Source organism: Gouania willdenowi, chromosome 11 (genome assembly GCF_900634775.1).
Source record: "Gouania willdenowi chromosome 11, fGouWil2.1, whole genome shotgun sequence".
Classification (NCBI taxonomy): domain Eukaryota; kingdom Metazoa; phylum Chordata; class Actinopteri; order Blenniiformes; family Gobiesocidae; genus Gouania; species Gouania willdenowi.
In genome coordinates this window covers 11,670,376-11,692,053 of record NC_041054.1, presented here as the reverse complement: position 1 = coordinate 11,692,053, position 21,678 = coordinate 11,670,376, and the positions used below count along the sequence as shown (strand labels likewise).

General features: G+C 37.1%; 1 protein-coding gene across 6 annotated transcripts in view; it reads right to left on the bottom strand.

Annotated features, from left to right (window-relative positions):
* LOC114471925 (myocyte-specific enhancer factor 2D homolog) overlaps positions 1-9,532 on the bottom strand; it is a 32,198-nt gene extending 22,666 nt beyond the window's left edge. For all 6 annotated transcript variants that reach the window (XM_028460911.1, XM_028460915.1, XM_028460916.1 and 3 more), the window contains exon 1: positions 9,321-9,532. The gene's annotated coding sequence lies outside the window, so the exon portion shown is untranslated. The remainder of the gene's footprint in view (positions 1-9,320) is intronic.
* Positions 9,533-21,678: the final 12,146 nt, after the last annotated feature.

Here is a 21,678-nt window from a genome sequence, read left to right as displayed (position 1 = left end):
TATTGTCATTGTCACAACATAGAGAGAGAGCCAAAAGGAAGTCAAAATTATGAAAACATAATGAAAGAAAGATTATTTTCTCTGTTTTTTTTTTTTCATTTTAAACAAGGTCGGTTTAACAAACATTTCATAATACTTCAGTTCCAAAGTACACGCCCACTCTGCCCACTATTTTTTCCTATCCATAGACTCAGTGCTGCGCCTTGACTCCACGTTTGCACTTTCCTGTGGATTGTCGTTAAGTCAGAGGGAAAAAATGAAAATGTGGCAGCAGACTAGCACATGGGGTCTCCCCCATTTTAACACATTTCCAACTTGAAAATTAAGCAGGAAGATGGAAGGAATCCATCAAATGTATAAGAAGATGGTGTGTGTATAACTGAACTTTCTTTGAGGTAAATGTTTGCTGTGGTTTGCACTTTCTATGGTGAGCACCTGCACTAAGAGCAGATGGTGTGTTTTCAATGTCTCCTACACCCTGGCTGACCAACTATGTGTAAAGATGCTCTGATGTGATACACTGCAACAGGACATCGCCCATCGCTAATGTTTCTGAACAAAGCAGGTGTTGGCTCGTTGCACTATAGCCTCTTGTTTTAGTTCAACCAGGCTAGGTTTCAACACTACAGCATCCCTCAGTTTCTGCAGAGCAAAGACTGTCTCTGTCGCTTCAGTAGCATCCTTAGACATTAAGTTGACACTGGTGGTAGACAGTATTAGGGGGAAAAAACCCAGGTCACTGCCCTGTGCTCTATCACAGGCAGCAGGCAAAGTTCACACCAAAGTCACATTGTGAGTGTGACTGATGCAAACAGAGCAAAAAAGGGAAGCTGCTCTTAAGAAATCAAATAATCATAAGACTGAACCCCATTTCTCCTTAAACATGAATCTATGTTACAGTTCCAGTGAGATTTGTTTTTTCTTCTTTTTAATTAATATGTTAAGTTGAGGTTTTGTTTATTCAGACAAGGTTTTTCAGGAAATGTTTAAAGGTAGGGTAGGTGACTTTCAAAAGCTTGCATGATTTTTAATGTAGCTTCTCGACAGCTTCGCCTCCCCCCCATCCCCCCCCACTTCCGCTCCGTCTCACTCACATGCACGCGCACAGCTGCTGAACAAGAGGAGCTCAGCTCTTCACTGGTATTGTGTTGAAACTTTGTCTCATTCGGCAGTAAGTAAACAATAAACTCTATCATTATATATGTTAAAAAACGTGACTAAAAACTCTGTCGGCGGTGATGGGCTTCAGTGTGAGCCTGTGCATGTGAGAGATCGAGAACGAGCAAGGAGACAGTTTGTTTTTTTCCATTGGTTGAAGTTATTACAGATTTACAGCTGCTACATTTGACAGATTTTCTTCGTTCCTTTTTCAGAGTACATAAGATCTTAATTAATGTCAGGACATAAAGACAATTTCAACCAAAAACTTAAAAAGTGTATCTAGAGGAAATCATCTACCCTAGCTTTAACTCCTGTTTCGACTGATCAAATCAGCAGAACTCCTCTGACAAAGACTGGCAGTTGACCGTCAAAAAATGTCAGGAGATAAACAAAACATCAACTTAACATATTAATCTATGTTACTAATACTAAACAACTGGAACCAAATTGAACTTGTCTTTGAATCACAGTTTTAAGATCTTGAGTCATTGAGAAATCATTATTGAAAACAACATGACCCCAAATAAATAAACCATTGACTGCTACTGCAGCTAAATCTCTACAATCACTCCATGCAATACCTGAAAGCTGCTGTTGTTGTTGGAATCAACTCTTTGTTGTGGAAAACATAATTGATCTTGTTTTCATAGCCCATGAACCCTAATATTTGGTAATAATAATAATATAATCCTATACTTATCTTTTCCTAATCAACATGACTTCAGTCTCCAGGGCAAGAGCAGCTCGGAGTAGATTTAGTGTTTTGATTGATGAAAACAGTGATTATGGGAATTCGAATGAGACATTTTCAATTTCCTGAAGACAATGTAGTGTTAATATACTGAAAACTTAACTGGTTTGGTACATGGTTGAAGTCATTCATGTCAAAAAAGGCACATATAGTTGAGTATACACTTGTTATGTACTTTATTGTCTTATTCCATACAGGTTACTATTTAGTTCTAGTTTTAATTTGGGTTTCAATTCATGAGTTCCCTCTTGCTCTTCCTTATTGTAATGATAATGCAATGTTTGGGCCCTTTCATAACAAATGCAGGCAGTGCAGCCTATTATATACCTGTTTCTATAAGTGATTGTCTGGTAGATGGATAAATGTTGCTTTTTTTCCTACTCTGGCTTGTGCCTAGCCTTCATCTTCTCTGACTGCACTGCACAGCAGCTCGCTCATTGCTGCAATTTACGTGTTCATCCCTTCTCTTCCTACTCAAGGCGATGATGGCTCAATTAGGAGTTGGCCACAAAAATAATGAGGTCACCGCTCAGTATAGTCTTAGATCTACGTTCAGGCCTGCACTGAGAAATGCTGGGAGCCAAATCGGCAGAAACTTGGAGAGTCAGAAGACAATAAGGTAAAGGACAGTTTCTGAAACAGTTTTAATATAGATAGATGAATGAATTTTGGAGGGAGCAGGTCTGCCTTCATTTTTTTAAGAAGACTAGGACTTGTCCATAAAAAGAAGCGCTGCACATGTTATTTAACTCATTCAATTGAGTGATGGTTTAGCAACCCCGGAATACTCTTCTACAAAAGGACAGTGCAATCATGCTTACGATTTGCATATGTCAGTTTTGGAGAAGTGTAATTAGTGGCAGTGACCTTTAGCAGAAAATGTGCTCGCCAATAAATAATGTCGGCGCTCTCAAATAAATAGCTGTTAGCTCACACTTGACTGAGGGTGTGGCGGTTTGCCTGGCCCAGCTTAACAAGAGGTTAAAATGGCTAAAATGTCTTCAATTGCTTACTCTTTACCTCCGGAGGCTGCTTGGATTTGCTTTTAGAGTCCAGAGCTTCTGTATCCACCTGACCATAAAATGTTACATCATGTGCATCACCGTAATATACATTACCGACACTTAAAATAAAAAGCAGACAAGCTCAAAACAACTGCAAGCTGAAACCTCAAAGCTCCTAGTTAAATGGAGAGCCGCCCGGTCAGCAGAATCAAACTGATACATTTGTGAAGCCTTGATTTGATGCAGAGCCGTTTAATGAATGGTGAAAAACGACTGTAAAGCAATTGGGGGAAAAAAATGAATAGATTTGTGTTCCCAAAAGAGCATTCTAATCAACTATTAAGTCAATTACAAGTTTTCTTCTCGACATTCTACCATGACTGAAATATGGAAAAAAAACACCAGCATTTTCAGTGTGTGTTCCTCAAAGGCCTTAAATCAACATCCAAACCCAAGAGTTTACTTTCATCAAAGGCAAAACCTCAAATCCTTAAATCAGAGGCATTACCAAAAAAAGTTTCATTTTTTAAAATAGAAGCACATACTTGAGAAAAAACTTCAATTTTACAACCATATATTAGAAATCATGCTATTTTCCAAATTTAACTGACTGATCAATCATAAGACCAGCAGCTAAAAAAAACCCCACCAGAAATAAGTGGAAAATCACATTCTCTACATCCGTCTGTTCTTGAATGTCACTTAAATTGAATACTTTGAGATTCTTTAAAGGGTACCAGTAGTGAATTCTAATTGCAAGCTCTATCAAAAGATCATAAATATTACTAGTGGTTTAGTGGGTAACTTTCTTGAGAAGTCCTTGTAGAGCTGCTAGGAATAGGAAAAAACTTGGTTGATTTTACATCTTTAAATCACTTTCATGTCCTCCCAGAGTCGTCCCGTCTGGCCGAACATGGCTGCACCCCGTGGATTGCTTTTTAGTTATAAAATAGTTCAAAAAAGTACTTCAGATGTGTTTTTTTTAATAATGGTAATCTATTAAACACATTGCATATTATATAAATGATGACTATAGAGGTACCCTTTAAGCAGCTGTAAAATTGTTAGTGAGGACTGTACAGTAGCAGGACTTTGGTGTTTTCTCTAATCTAGCTAGTGGCAAAATACCTCTGTGCAGTTCAACAGCTGGACTGCACTACCTACAGATGTTGTAAAGAACTTGACATAAGTATGGATCATAGTGGTGGATCACTGCCGTTATCGTGGCCTAGTTCTCAATGTGCAGCGTTTCATTTTTCACAGAAAGGGTACACAAAAAAAATAGCAGCTGCACAATCACCATCAGTGCTTTAATTTAACAAGCATAAGCCACTCAAAACACAACATTGAATAATTTACTTCAGCTTAACCTAAACACAGCTTTGTGAAGGTAAATGCCAGAGCGAGATCTTTTGGTCCTTACTCATCTTCTATATCGTCCTTATTACTGGGATAAGAGTCACAAGGTAATGGAGTATATCTAATGTGCACCTTAACAGGCCACCAGTCCATCATATTAGCAACACACGCACTAACACATATACACACTAGAACCCGACCAATATGGATTTTTTTTCAACCTACACTGATATTGTTGGTTTTTAAATGCTAATAGCTGATGTATCTGTCAATTGCTGATATATGAAATAAGAACAATAATCTACACAAGATATACAAAGTACACAAAGAATAATACTGAAAGATAAAGAAGCAACACTATTAAATTAAAATAAGGAACTTGTATTAGTAACACTATCAACATAAGTACTGTAAAGCCACTAATAAATAAGAAAAGACAAATGTGTGTAAACTGTATTTTCCAGAATACAATGTTAAAAACATATCAAAAAAAGAGTTGCTCAAATTTCAAACAGTAAACATGGATAAATCAAAATCGGTTGAGCCGATTAATTGGTTGGGTAATACACACAAACTTTTTATAAACAATTTAAAAACCGATTATTCGACCAACAAACAAATACATAGTTGAGGTGCTGCCTTAAATGGGATATTATCATTAATCAGAATCAAAGTTTTCTTTGATTCTGAGCCACGGGCGACCGTGGCTCAGGTGGTAGAGGGTCGTCTTCTGATCGAGAGGTTAGGGGTTCGATCCCAGTACCTGACTATGTGTCGAAGTGTCCTTGGGCAAGACACTGAACCCTAAGTTGCCCCCAGTGGTCGACTAGCGCCTTGCATGACAGTCCTGTCCCACTGGTGTGTGAATGTGAGAGTGATTGGGTGAATGAGCTGATATGTAAAGCGCTTTGAGACTGCTTCGGTGTGGTGATAAAGCGCTATATAAAATCAAGTCCATTTACCATTCTCTGAATGGATGACAGTCACTGACAGACTGCTACTTCAACAAATGCATCAAATGATTAGCAGCACCTTGTTAATTATCTACATAGCAAAACATGGAATATGAAAAATAAGCTTTTACATATTTAAATATTTAATAAACAAACCAAGATCCTTATTTAATTCAGCAGCCACACTTGTTATCAGATTTAGTGTGTGTGTGTTACTGCTTTGATGAATGTGTTTTGAAAGTACACATGGTTTGTCTCTCACCACTCACTACAGCCTCCTTTCAAAACACGCCCAAGTTTACATACAGGCAAAGGAGTTGACAAATCCAGTTGTTTAGCCTAATTTATATGACTGGATAAACTGATTATTATTATATTTTTGTACTTCTCTAACATTAAAGGGGTTACAGGACATTGTAAGGATAATAAATGAAGAGATTTCAGCCAAAAATCAGCATTTAAGCTTTTTAAAAACATCTGCTAATTTAATTACTGTGGAATGTTACATTCAAAGTCAATACTGATGTACTGATTATGTAGGTTACTGAGCAAGTCTTCACTCAAGCCAGTGTAGGAAAATATTATTTTTCCTGAGAGGTCTTAAGAGCTGGAAAATTGCAGTTATGTGAAGTGCTAGAACAAAGGGCTCTTATGTACATAATGTTGGATCTCCTCATACGTTAAGTAGGTAAGTGTAAGGAGTTGTGTACTTTAAAATAGCAGAAAATAAAAGTGAAATCTAGATCTAATTAATGGATTGTTGCTTGGTAGAGCAGCATGTATGCAGCTTCAGTGGAAAAAGGTAGTAAGATCAAGACCTGGTGGCCCAGTTTCTGTTTTTTTTGGGGGGGGGTTTGCATTTTGTTCAAGTGTACGTGTGTTTTCTGCGGGTACGCTGGTTTCTTCACGATGTCATTGAACATTGGAAAAGTTTGAATGCATGTCTCTGACTGTCTGGGTTTGAATTAGCACTGGGATAGACTGGTAACCCGTGTAGCCTGTCTTCTTAACAACTGGAATAAACAGCAGAACTTATCAAGAAGTATAAAATGAATGAATAATGGGCTTCAATAATCTGTAACTGAAATCATCTTCAAAACACAAAGTTTCAAGATCTTGACTGATTGAAAAATCATTACTGAAACCACATGATCTTAAATATTTAAACAACTGACTGCTATGGCTGAAAAGGGCAGCTTTGGACTGCTACGTTTTCCCTGGACATGCAGGTGATACAGTGAATGCCTTTAAAATGTGTTTGGGTAAGGAATAACCAGTAAATAGACACACAGGACTTTGACCAACACAAGGTTAGTAAAAAAGCAAACCAAGAAGCAGAAATTTCCAGAGAGCAATGAGCAGGGAGAATGCGCATCTGTGTTACAGCGTGTACCAGTAACGGTTTGTGAGACTCCGCCCCTAACTGACATGTTCAGGTGTGCGCAAAGATGGTGGTAGTACCATTATTGACTCCACTTTGTTTCCTTTAAACTCCACAATGGAGTGAACACTGTGCAGGAATAACTCTTTGTATCCGTTTTTTTTTTTTTTGACAAGTATTAAATATATTGTGATTTTCAATTGATTCTGTCACTCCTTCCCTCTGTATTCCTCTACAGTTAATGCCCACTGCCATAGTTAGCTGGGTTTCCATTACAGATTTTTGCAAAATAAAAGCAATATTTCTAAATGTCGACAAATTATAATTGCACTTTGAACGTGTTTCCATTGAAGGTTGTTTTGGGCAGGAGCCTCGTAACTCCCATGAAATATCATCCCACAAGACTTCGCTGCAGAAAGACCTCCTTATGTATTCCTTTATTGTTTCACGTCTAATGTGGCAGTAATATTTTTAAAGCATAATGCTAAGAAATGTCCCGGTCTTCTCTTCTGTTTACACATAGTGCGCCATGTTTTCTCGAAAAAAGTACATCACGTCATGTGACCATGTACGTCACGTTCTGTGATGTGTATTTGCAGGAAAAATAATTCCATAGCACTTTTGTGTAGGGCTGCTCATTTAATCGAAGTTCGATTATGATTTTGATTATTACACCCAACAATTACAAAAACAACATAATCGAAAAAAAAACAATTATTTAAAAAAAATAATAATAATTATCTTTTTTTTTTTAACATGTTTTATTCACTTAATAAAACAAACCCACTATTTCCGACATCTACAAATAATAAAGCTTGGCACACACGTTAATAATACTAACTTTGAGTTGTTTAATCTACACACATGCAAGCTCCTCCCCTCCGCCCCGCCCCTCTCAAAGCCAAAGCTCGCCTGCAAGCCAACACGAGGAAAGTTGTTGCTAATGGTCTTTAAACATGGCAGGAGAAATGCAGCAAAAACTCTTGGTAAACAAACAAGGCAAGTCAAATCTCTTATATAGGAACACTTTGGGTTTGATGATGAAGACCTAGAGAAAAGACGCATCACGTGCAAGAAGTGTATTGTTTTGTGCAAAAGTGAACATACTTGATTTTAGTGTTTGAAGGATTTTATTTCTGTTTAAAGAATAGATTTTATGTTTTTTTTTTTTCTTTTGTACAAAAAATAAGTAACTTTTTGGTCGACAAATAATCGTAATTTCAATTATGACTATAACAATCGTGATTATCATTTTTTATATAATCGAGCAGCCCTACTGAAATTCCTTCTTATGAAGACCTAAAAGCCTTTTCGCAATATTTGAGTGTCTTATCGAAATTCAGGTGTTTCCGTTACCGGTTTTAATTGCGCTATTAAGATTTTGCATATTTCCAAGGGGAGAGGTGGGTAGAGTAGCCAAGAACGGTACTCGTGTAAAAGTACTGTTACATGTAAATGACATTTACTCAAGTAAAAGTAGAAGTAGTCATTCCAAATACTTACTTGAGTAAGAGTGAAAAAGTGCTGAGTGAAAAATTACTCAAGTGCTGAGTAACATCTTATTCAAAAAACATCAAAATCAAAACATCTATTCTTAGAACTTATACATATAAAAAACATGGACTATATGATGCCAGAGGTGGACAGTCTCCTCCGAACTTGTCGATGGCTGCTCATTGTCCGCCATGGTCACATTATTAAGACATGCTGGATGTTTTGCCATGGGTGGAATTCTCACGTTTGATTGTCAACACTTGGTCGGTTGTTCCCTGTTGTATAGGATGATGTAGGAGAGCCATAGACCAATGACTCGGATGCTTTGGAATACTTCCAATGAAACAGCTTTTCTGAAAGCACGATATAAATGTTTCTTTGAAAAATAAATAGACTGACAATAAAAGTAACTAAATCGCCGCTCTCAAATTGTAAAGGAGTAAAAGTAGAAAAAATAATCACAAATTTACCCAAGTAAAAGTAGAAGTATGCCTCGATAAATTTACTCAAGTACATGTTATGGAGTAAATGTAACTCATTACTACCCACCTCTGTCCAAGGGTAATGGAAACACAGCTACTGTTGTTTTTTTTAATCGTCTAAGGGCATATTTAAAAAAGGATGGTGGGCCGCATTTGGCCCGCGTGCCGTAGTTTGAACACCTCTGCCATATGGTAGTGGAGGTTGTGCTGTGGACAAATTTAGCTGTTCAGTAAGGTTTCTAAAAAATCTCGAGCCCCTAAATAGATTAAATTAACACTAATGTCGGCACAGAAAAAACAAAAACAAAAATTGGTTGACTCTAAAAGCAATAATGACAGACGGAAAACAGGCCCACTGACGGCTGACAGGACACACATCATACATGCTAAACTACACACCACAGACAGGTCGGAGTTCTGATTTATAACCATCACAAACACACTGATGTAAAACCTCAGGGCTGAGAGACGATGACAGCACTTCACAGGCCATTTCACAATTTTCCAGCTAACCAGCCCGACCGACAGCCATTACCTTCCTCACTCGGTTAGCCAAACTGTAGTCAGCTACGCACTACTTTAAACCTATGTAATAATGCGTTAACCAAAGGCTGTGTGAGACAAATAAACGTGATAGTGAGGTGTTACTCTGGCCGCATTTTATGGATAAATTAAGCTCAGTCTGCACCGTACAGCGAGAAAAGACGCAGGAAGGAAATGTATCACTCCACTTACCCTGAAACACTGCTGTCAAGCTACGAAAATAGGCCTTCCGCCGCCCAATTAGGAGCTGACTCGACTTTATTTACCAAGACTTAAACATTAACCACAAATCCCCGTCTCTGTTTACATCAACCCGCCGTATTTTAGTCAATTTAACCTAGAAGTGAACTATACTGTCCACCAGGCGACACAGCGTACCCGCTGTACGGTCGACGTCAGTGACACGAGCCTGTGACTGATAGACTCCTCGGCCAATAGAAAAGCAATATGCGAGCGTTTTGTCCAATCAGAACGTGACGTTGCCCGGGTGGGCGGGTGTGCAGGAGAGGACATGACGGAGGTGACGGCCATGTTCTGCAAGTGTTTGTATCCCTCCGCCTCAGTATTTACCTTTTGCTGGTTTTGCATGTGAGGAAAATGTCACTGATGTCTCTTTCTGTGTCCTCCTGCTTTCCATAAATGATACACCGCTACAGCGTTGGTTTTACATCTAGACCACTAGCTCAGCTGTGTTTGTGGGGAGAAACCACAGCGTATGGAATGTGACAAACACTGATACACGATATGTTGCCAAAAGTATGAGGACGCTCGCCCTAACATTTATATGAAATATGACATCTCGGGCTGCAGCTATCAAATATCTTAATAAACGATTAGTTCATCAATTATTCGAGTAATTGGATTTGTAGTTTGGCTTAATAAAAGTTTAATTATCAGTATACAGCAGAAATTAAGAGATGTCATTTATTAATACCTTTTATGGAAAAACAAAATCATTTTATTTATACGTATTTTTGCAATGTAGAAGAAGACAAAACATGCATATTTGTCCGGATAATACTCCACTACATGTTGTCAACTTAAAACGAGAAATTCAAGCATAGCAAAATAAATAAAAAAATGTAATACTTTAAAAAAAAAATATATATATATATATATATATATATATATATATATATATATATTAAAGGCAGAGAAACTTTATTAATCACATTTCGTAATCAACGTATTTGTGGACTTTGAGGAATCGTCCCAGGGTTAATGACATCATATAATACACCAATAACAACCCCTATTACAACTTTAACTGGTTTTCCTAAATGTTCCATAGTGTTTTTGTATAAATTCTGGCATCATCTATTTGGATCTTGCATGACTATTTGTAAAGTGTAAAGTAAAAGCATTAAAAGTACTTTGAGGAAAAAGAGTTTTAGCTGGATGGATCCTGGATGTTAAAATGTTCATATTTGATGCCGACTTCACTTTTGCTGTTTTGTTTCTTTGCAGTCTTTGCAGCATAACAACTAAAAGCTGCTTCACCATGTTTGGTGTGAACTCTGAGCTCCACTATCTGTCCTGTGTCCATAGATCCATAGATCCAAGGGACTTGCTGGGTTCAAAACAAACATCTCTACATGATCAAGCTCCTGTGTATCTTAGAGACCTGTTAGTACCCTATCGTCCAGGCAGAACTCTCAGCTCTCTGTTTGCTGGTCTACTGGAAGTTCCAAAAGTGTCTAGAAGTAGAATAGGAGGCAAACCGTTAAGCTACCACGCTCCTCGCCTTTGGAACCAACTCCCAGGTTTAGTACGGGAGGAAACTACTTTCTCAACCTTCAGAAGCTAAACTCAAATCTTACGTATATGTTGAAACGTATATACCATATAATAGCGTTAACCTAACCACTATGAACAAAGCCCTAAACCTAAAAAAAAAAATAGGAACTAAAAACTAAGATTACATAGTAGAACACCAACACAATCCACCATCTACACATAGCTCTACTGGGTTGCAATGTGTGAAGTCCAGTCAGACAAGGTTGTGCTGGATTGTCGCCAACCCCCTACTTCTGAACCTAGTTGTATACCCATTACACTGCTCACACTGCTTACACACCATTTACACTGGTGTGTCCACCCCATATAAATTCTAATTCCACTGTATTCTTGTAACAGGTTTTTCTTCAGTCTGTGCCTTCTCCTCACCCTTCTCTCTCTTTTCTGTTTCAGGTGTCCTGAAGCTGGAATTGACAGTTCCTGTTCTGTGGTTCATGGCTCAACTGGTGTCTTGATGTTGGAGCTGGCAGTTCCTGATCAATGGTTCATGGCTCAACTTGTCTGGGACACTAGGATGGTCTATCTCTCTATCCTATTCTGTTCTTCCTTCTGTTCACTAACCCCAACCAGTCGAGACAGATGGCTGCCAACTCTGAACCTGGTTCTGCTGGAGATTTCTTCCTGTTGAAAGAAAAACTGTTAGAAGGGAGTTTTTTCTTCCCACTGTCGCTTATGCTTGTTCATGTGGATTTGTTGGCTTTTTTCCTTTTTATTATAAATTTTATATTTTGAAAGAGCTTTGAGATGACTTTTGTTGTAATTGGCACTACATAATAAAATTCAATTCAATTTAATTTAATTCCAGTGTATTCTATATGCCAAGAGAAATATCCACAGTTACTTGACAGGTTTGTTTGCACGTGTAAAATAATGTAAGGTTAACAGGACATTTTTCCAACCATGAAATGTCAAAAGTTTGCATTAGATTCAGTTTATTCAATCATATTTTCTATTATGTAGGCAAACTTACACAGTATAGAAATGCACGATAGCCTCATTTAAATACTTTCCACCACTGAATTACTTTACTTGTGAAGTTGCTACCAGTCAAATAATATATTGACTGTTTTCATGGGAACCGATGGAAGCATCGTAACAAGTGGTGAATCAATGATGATAGGATTAAAGACACTTTTTATTCATCCATTGAAGCATGCAACAAGGAAACATTCTGAGTGATCCTAACTAATAATTTATATATCATTTGAATAAAAATCCAAATAGATTTTCATACAGTTAGTTCTTCACTGTCTTTTTTGAATATTCAAGAACTTTGCATAATTTCTCTGTTTGACACTAAACAAACTGATTGTTTCAATGATAGTCGTTTTTTTTCTGTCATGTCTAATTTCTATCCAAATTTTGGCATCTTTAAGTCACATTAACACTTGTGTGTTGTTTTAGGAATCATGAGAAGGTTTGTGAAATACAACCAAGAATTGTCTGTGTTGTCATCATCTTATATCTAACAAACTTTGGCAATGCAGTAAAGGCCGCCTGTTAGCTTGCAGGGAAACTAAATCATTCTTCTCTTTCAAGGAAAAAGAAATATGTCAGACTTTTAAAGTAAAAGGAGTTTTGGACCTGCTAAGTGGAAGAAAAACTATATTTCATGTTAAGATAATTTTGTGTCTTTCTTATTGTATATTTTCTTTTATTAAAGTAAATAAAATGACATCATTTGAAAACATTGACAAGTCATATTTGAGTTCCTCAAAAATGTTACAGGCTTTAAAAAAAAGGATGAAACAATATGTTTGTCTATAGCATAGAGTTTCGTTTTTGGGCCTGGGTTGTCAGTCCTTAAAGCAAAAATAATAGCCTTGATTTAAGTTGGGTGGGTAAAACATGTGCTGTTTATTTAAAATAAATTATATTATCATCTTGACTGAACTTATCAGAAATGAAGTTTGCATTAATCATTGCATGTATTTTGAAATTTAACAACAATACACTCAAAATATCTAATCAATGTATACATTTTGAATGTAAAGGTGATCTGGGCCCAGATATATGACATCATAGACAGTTTATATTAATGGCACCCTGATTTGTGAAACAGTTAAGGAGTGACTCATAGGCAACACATGCTGTTGTTCTAACAATCAACTATTTTGTGATTATAACAGTGAATAATTCCTGTTTAAGTTAAAAAGGACCATATAGCAAGTCCTCTTCTCGCAGTTAGCTGAACATGTTTGTCTCCTAGTCTCCGTACTCCTAGTTTTAAAATTAAACAGATGAGCATTTAAGAAGAAAAGTGCAATTTAAAACATTCAAAATCAATGCATCATTAGGAGATGAATTGTAAAGCACAGAATTTACTGAAAGCGCGAGCGAACTATAAGCAACATTTTCTGGAGGGCTCACATTCATGCATATACTTTCCCAGATAATGTTTATGTAATATTACATTTATGGGTATCATTGTGAATGGTCCGCATCTGCATGTTGTCAGTATGGCTTCTTTAATCCTCTTTAAAGTTCCCTAGGCAGATTCAAAATTTAGCTCAATTTAGAATCAGAATCAATTTACAAAGTTGTGTTAAATTATCCTTAATTTTCCTGCCAACTGTGGAGTTATCCGCTAAGTGGAACCAAGCAGAAACAGACTAAAACACACCAAGGGACACCTCAGCAAAACCAGAATCCTGTGATGATCCAAAGTCTCTCAAAGTCCATCCATTTCATTTGGATGGATTCCAGTGGAGAGAAGAAAGTCTGGGTCTGCAGCATTCCTGTCCAGAGGCCGGAAGGAGACTATACGTGCAGGATCAGAAAATTGGAAAGATGACACACAAACCAGGAAGGAAGTGACTCCTGGAGAAAGATATGTTTGCGGGCTTCTGAGGAGAAAAGGGTGGACATGTACCCAACAATGGGGAGGAATGTTAAGAAATGATCTTCCTTAGAGAGGACAGGGTTCATGTTGCGATCTCCTGAAGTCAAGATGCTGAAGTTCAAACCAAGTAACAGCCTGAAGAAAAGAAGTGTACCACTAAATGGAGCAAAGATCTCTTGATTTCAAAGGGAACAGTCTGAAAAATCAACATAACATTGTTCTGAATACCGAAGCCTATCTGAGTTTGGTTGGAGACTGTTTTGATCTTATTGTAACCACATTGGTTTTTTGACGGTTGCTTCGTGTAGGATACTGTAATGCTCGGTGTCCAAAATTTGAATCATGTTAAACTTGTTTGTAGAACATGGTGAGTTCACAGCTAACTGGACATTTGTGTGATGAATTTGCCGCAGCTGAGATGGTATAATCTCAACATGAATTAAGATATCTTAAGATGGTTTTAAGCCTCTTAAGCCATCAATAGCTTAGAAAAGAAATGTTCCAGTTTAGTCCATATTGATAAGCAGTGAATTTAAATGTTACTTTACATTGGATGCAAGCAATCTAACATCAGACAGTTGTTCTTTGCCAAACATACCAAAAACAAGCTGTGCTGCTCTCTGTGCGGTTCTATCCTCTCCACTGCCCACACACTCACACCCACACACACTTCACTGCACTCACTCTGCCATCATGTTACTCTTTATTGATCTAATATCATCACAGATCGGGGAGCGTCTCGTTACTTATGTAGGCTTTTGTACATTACATTTCTGCTGTGATAAAGAACTGTAATCCTTTTAACTCTTATTTGCCATGATTCATGATTTATAAAACCATCATGATAACAGAGAGTTATGGAGAACATGGAAACCTGGATCAATGATCATCCATTATCCAATAGGAGCAAACGTCTCAATACTTAGATCTGGTCCATCTATCCATTTCCTAGTTTATCAAAAATAATTTAATAATCGTCTTGTGGCTGAGAGGAAATGATGGAGAAAATTACTTAATAAAAGAGCAGGAAGGTTTGATAATCTACAAATTTGATCAAAAACAAAAATTACTTTAAAAGAAGTTGATATGAAAATAGGTATATGATTTACTGCAAGTGAAACTTATTCTACAGAGTTTAGGAAGGAGACTGTTGACTTGTCAGAAAGGCTCATAAATGAGGGGGATTGGTGTTTTTGGGTGTTTGATTGAAAAATTAGTACATAAATCAATTGATCAGTGAATCAATCACACAATCAATGAGTACGAGCCCAGCTTGTAGTGCATCCTTTGGCCTGATGGAGCAGCAGATTACTGCACATGATCTTTGTTGGCTTCCTTGTAATACACAAACCCACCACACGAAGGAGACAAAGGACAAGAAAACCACGTTTACATTTAATCGAGCACTCACACCACACAACAAGCAACGGTTTAAAATGCTCAATTTGAAATGAAAGAACGTATTTAAAAAGTAAATTATAGGTAATCTTAAATATATTGCTCTAGTATATTGTACAATGATGGCCATGCTTTAGTAGAGTTTTTTTTCCCAATCAAGAGATGGCTCTATTTTTTACTTGTATTATTATTATTATTATTATTATTATTATTATTATGGACAGTACTATCAGTACAGAACATATGTCTTGCATGGCATGCTTGGTACACATGAATGAGTGTGAATGAATATATGTGATTCTCATTTACAGCAATCAGAAAAAAGAATTATAGTGCGGTCTATAGACTTCTTTCCTTCTACTGTACAACAACAACAACAACAACAACAACAACAACAATAATAATAATAATAATAATAATAATAATAATAACTCATATACTAAGAAAATAAAAATAATTATCAAACAAACTTGAATAAAACAGAATATGATTAAAAATTAAATCATCTTTCAAAAATGGAAACTTCGGGAACGACAATGTGGACTGACACACTTGGACTCTTCTTTATTATGTTTTTTTTTTTTTTTTTTTGCTGTTCATTTTATTCAATGAAGGAAAATGGGGACATGGCCAAGGAAACTATGTTAAATAAAAAATAAAAGTGTTTTTCAAATAAAAAGTGAATTACAAAAAACAATAATAATTATAAAAATCCTCTTTTCTCTAATTATACGCTTAACATATGTACTTGAGTTATTTGTTGATAAATAATGATAAACATATACGTTTTAAGTCAAATTTGTGTTTTTAAAGTAGGCTCCAATGATTTTTCCCACAATTAAATTGTCCATTATAACGGTCCTGTGCAGCAGACTTTAAACAGTCCACCAGGAGGCATTAGAACACTAGTGGTGCCTATAATGGAACACCAGAGAAAAAGGGGCTTCTGCACTGACTTATGTCACTTTTTCTTGTTTCTTCACTCTGTGCAGCAGACACACACACACAGCACATGGACAAACTCTGCTTCATATTCTCTCTGCTTTTTACACACAGTGTGTTGGAATTTCCCACAGACATCTCAGAAGTGTGGAATATTTTTCTATGTTGGAGAAATAAGTGATTGTGCTGCAGCAGAGTGGCCCCTCAGTCATTAATTATACACCACCACGTCTCATTAAGCTCCTATTCAAAGGCTCCCAATTTGAATATGGACGCGACGTGGGGGTGAAAGGGTGCCAGGTCTGAGTTTGTGCATGCATGGGCACACACACACAGTTGCACACACACATCATATTTACAGTAATAACAGCTGCTTGCTTCTTTTTGAAATGACAGACCACCTCTCTGCTCTGTGTGGTGTCACTGCAGGCAATGCTAAGACAATGGAGGGGACAGTGAGGGTAGTTCATTACTGAGACACACTATGACCCAACAGTGAATACACACTGTCTGCTTCTCACGGTCATGGAGGAAGCACCATGGCAAAAAGTGAAGGTCACAACGCAACTATTCTTTTAGGTCTGCAGTGAATGTGTCTTTCCGTCTTTCTTTCAATCCCTTTAGTAAAAGTAACTCCAGCAAAGAGGAAAAAATAACTCCAGGTTGTGTTTTTTAAATGAACATTACATGTGTAGATCAGGGGTGTCAAACTAATTTTAGTTCAGGAGCCAAATACAGATCAGCTTGATCCCAAGTGGGCTGTATTTAAGGTTGGATTAAAAAAGCAATTTTAAAATGGTTGTGACCTATTTACACTTCCACATGTGAATACAATATCCATACAATATCCAAGCAATAAATGAAAGATAGCAGTACCAGCAGGATCGTCACTTCTAAAGTCCTTCATTTTGTAACCATTTCTTGAGTTATTTTGTACAATTTGTGATTAAAAAAATTGCGAGCCCTGCAAATATTGTGGGATTTCATTTAATTTATGAATTTTGAGAGACTGCGATATCAACAACTGAAATATGTAGTTGGTAATTTACTTAATGATTGATGTTTTTGTACTTTCACCTGTGGGCCGAATTGGAAAAAAGGGCCGGATTTTGAGTTTGACACATATGCTGTGGATTAATGCAAAAGTTGCTGTTAACATTTATTTATTTATTTTTTTTTTACAAAGTTGTGGTCGCACTTTATGTAAAATTAAGGCTACATCTTTGTGCATTTTGAGTGTTAAACATCATGGCACAGGATTGGTAGGAACAGTTTTGTCATGTTTTAAATACACAAACAGGATGGAAAAATATCAACATCACACCTTAGTAACTTTTAGACCCTTCAGTTGTATTATGTGTGGCAACCTCATCTATTTTGTAGGGATTTCACTGCTTTTATGATTTCTTTGTTACATATCACAAAGAAGGGTTAGTTGTATGATGCTGCTGAGATAGGCTCTTCTATCTCATGTGATCATTTGCACAAACAAAATATTTTTAACACATGGTCTGACACATGCTCTGTCAGGGCATATGTTTTCTCAGATTACTTCTTCTCATCACAATCCAAAACAATCTAAGTATCGCTCATTGGATTTTCTGAAATTCACCATGGGAGGGAGTATGTGTTAATGTGTTTGTCTCTGTGTGTTGGCCCTGAAACAGTCTGGTGTCTTGGTAGGGTTGTAACCCGCTGAGTGCCTGATGTCAGCTGGTATAGATATAAGCCCCACTTGTTAAGTGAAGGAATATACTTTGATTTTGTTTAATTTTACTTTTATTACCCCAACTTTTCCCTTTACAGACCTGACTTTGTCAGGCTGTGCAATGGGGAGAAGATTGTCTGTGTCATTGCCGGAGGCCAAAAAGAAAAGTTTGTTAACTTGTCAAAAGCACAAATCTAACTCTAACCAAACCTGAATAAACAAAAATCAGTCTACGTTTTGATATCTGAGTCCTCTGTCCTCGAAACAAAGCTCTTAGAGTTGTTTTTTATCTTCCTATGTACAGAATGGATCTACCACCTTCTGATGGTGCACGAGTCAAAGGAAAAGTCATCAATTAACTGTCCAAGTTGGGTTTCCTAATTCCAACACGTCCACTTTGAAGTCCAAATGCTCCCTTGCTCATGCCCGATACCCCAAAGATGAATAATACTGCTAAAAAAAAACAGACTTACTCATTCTCTTCACGTCTTTGGTCTTGGCTGTTTATGCAAATACATGATCAAAAATTTGTCCAAATTTCACAATTTTTTATTGTTATTTTTGCACTAAAACGTGTTTGTACTTTTCATTTAACACGTGGTATCTGAATCATTATCTGTATAATTCCCTTACTGATGGTTTAGGGCGTAATTACAATGAAGTGGTCTAGACAGAGTCACACCATAGAGTAAAACTTTATGTATGCTAATGCACAACACGTCTAGGCCTGCACATGCAGACACATTGAAAGCTCATACAATAACATTGGAGAGGATTCTCATCTTTTAGAGAATTCAAAGGATCTTTGCAGGGATTATCATGATAATTAGTGAAGCTACAGAGCCTCTTGAGTCTGTCTACAAGTTTCACTTCTGCAATTCCTCAAACAACCATCATCGTTGGTTCCAACATTAAAATCGGGTCGGTCATGTGGTTTATAAGAGAAACATCTCTTAGTCGGCCTCACGTCAAACCACAGACAATAAAATGGCTTTAATTATCACAACTGAAGTTAAAGATTTAGATGTGCCAGTGATTCCAATCAGGCTATTTTTAATGATGGAAGGATTCAGGTGTTTTCTTATTATTTCAACATTAAACTCCAACTTGAACTTGAGAACAAAATGCAAGAAATCATTACAAGAAAGACAAAGTAACTTTAACTTTATTGCAATTATTTCTTGCTTGTGAAATATTACTATAAGAAACTATGGTTTTGTAACAATCACAAATGTTTCAGTTAGAAAACTTGATGCAAGTTGCAAACATAACATTGAGTTACAGTATATTTGTGTAAAATCATTGGCAATTGTTCAACATACATTAAAAAAAAATCACCAAAGAATGCTGTTTGATCTCACTGAAAACTATTTTTTAAACGTGCAATGACCATTTTACGGAAGCGGATTAGGGCCATTTTTGATAGAGAAAATTATTTTGGGAAAATCAAGATTAAAGTCAAAATGTCAAGATTAAAGTCAAAATGTTGAGAATAAAGTTGAAGTACAATGTTGAGATTAAAGTAAAAAAAATTAAATTAAAGTCGAAAGTTTGCTATTAAAGTCAAATCTACTGACGCGGACAAGGGCCAATTCACCATATACAACAACAGTCTCCATCAAAACTAGCCCTAATCTGTTTCCGTACAAATCCTCAATAGCCACAGACGGGACTGAATGCTGCACCACTTCCAAACTTGACTGTTTTTTCCTTAGAAACAGATTACGTTTTTCGCAATATCTCTTCAAACTCCTTAAAGAGATTACAATGCCATGTTTATGAGGTAAAAAAAAAAAGAATCTCTTTGTTATTCAACCCAACTTTGAAATTTAACGCATTCATCGTTACACAGCGTTTTGTAGACGGCCAAGATCTACCGTTTGTTGTCATATGGTGAATTGGCCACACAATAAAAATACATTTTAAAAACGGCATACTATATAATTAAAAACAGACCATTATCACATTTACAAGTGCCACAGAACTACTTGTCAAATGCCCTTCTAACCAGTTAAGTCTTTAGTTTTGCTTTGAACAGGGGCAGGTGTGTGATGGCACGTAACTCAAGTGCCAACGAGTTCCAGAGATTTGGACCTGTCACAGCAAAAGCACGATCACCCCACTGTTTGTAACGTGACCTGGGCACCTCGAACAGGTGGTGTTGGGAAGAACATAGGGCTCTGCTGGGCTGGTGAGGGGTCAGAGTCTTCATTGGACGGATGAGTAAAAACTGGTCTCCAAAAACGTCCCAATCCTACGTGTGCTCTCTACATTTTATAACCAAGTGAACAGTGAAGATCTGAAATGAAGATTGAAGATTTTAGGGGCATCTCGGTGGCTTTAGTTTTCATTCTAGATCACTACGTGTGCCCAGTACAAGACAAAACCATGTCTGTATTGGCAGCATTTGAGCATGGAGGAAGGCTGCATGACATTTAATAATAATATTAACCTAACCACTAGGAACGAGTTTATCATAGTGTATCATGTTTTTTCCTGCAGTCTGTGCCTTCTCCTCGCCCTCTGCTCTCTTTTTTGTTTCAGTCTTGATGCTGGAGCTAGCAGTTCAGGGTTGATGGTTCATGGCTCAACTAGTCTGGGACACTCTGATGGTCTATCCCTCCATCCCGTCCTTCTGTTCACTAAACCGCAACCAGTCGAGGCAGATGACTGCCACCTCTAAACCTGGTTCTGCCGGAGAAAAATTAAAAAAGGGAGTTTTTTCTTCCCACTGTCACTAAATGCTTGTTCATGTGGATCTTGTTGGGTTCTTTCTTTCTTACTATAAATGTTATATTGTTAAGCACTTGAGATGACTTTGTTGTATTCTGCACTATATAAATAAAGTTAAATTGAATAGATGGCAATATGTTGCGGGTCACTCACATGGTTCATTTATTATGTAATTCTAAAGATGTGGATAAGTGAAATTGGGCCAATGTTTTGGATTGTTCATTTAAGTCCCACAGTATGGACACTCAGATATCCCTATAGCACTGACAATGCATAGCTTTATATCATCCCCTGGCCTCTTCTGGTAGTGTTTCTTGATAGTAGTATGCCGTACCAGGATATAAATAACTCCTGTATTGAAATAAAGATGTTTTTGTCATCAGACAAAAAAAGAGGCGGACGAGTTGTTTTCCTCCATTTTTAACATGGCACCCGTTTATTTACTGCTGTGTTTTGAGTTCATTTTCAAAATTCCGACTTTAATCTCGACATTATATTTGGACTTTCTTCTTAAAATTTCAACTTCAATCTCGACAGTTCGATGTTATTCTTGAATTGCCCAAAATTATTTTCTCCATCAGAATTGGCCCATTTTGCTTCTGTACTAGGTTTATGCTTCCTTGTTTTCTGCGTAGGTGTATATAATTATTATCATTATCAGTGCTGTTTTCATTTATTATTATTACTATGTTTCTTTAATTTCTTTATATGCCGCCCTTTACCTTGTAATTACCCCACTGGGACAAATAAAGTTTTTTTCTGATTCTGATAGATCTAAGCTCCATTTGAGTAACATTTGTTTATTTAAATGTTCCTTAAAGCTGTGAATGACAACAGGAATATTCCAGGGAGGGAGAGAGAGAGAGAGAGAGAGAGAGAGAGAGAGAGAGAGAAAGAGAGAGAGACCTAGACTTATGATGAGTACTGTGCCAGTGTGCGCCTGTCAGGGGGCGTGAGACGCGCTGCCATAGGTCCGTGTTATAATTACATCGTCGTTCTTGCATAATAAGAGAATTGTCGGTGGTGGGGGGGGGGATCTTTGTTACCTCACTGACTCATAAAGGGGTGGGACTTGGACGGTGTATATGAATTTTGGACAAACGAGATGTTTCAGTATTTGGAGATGTAGC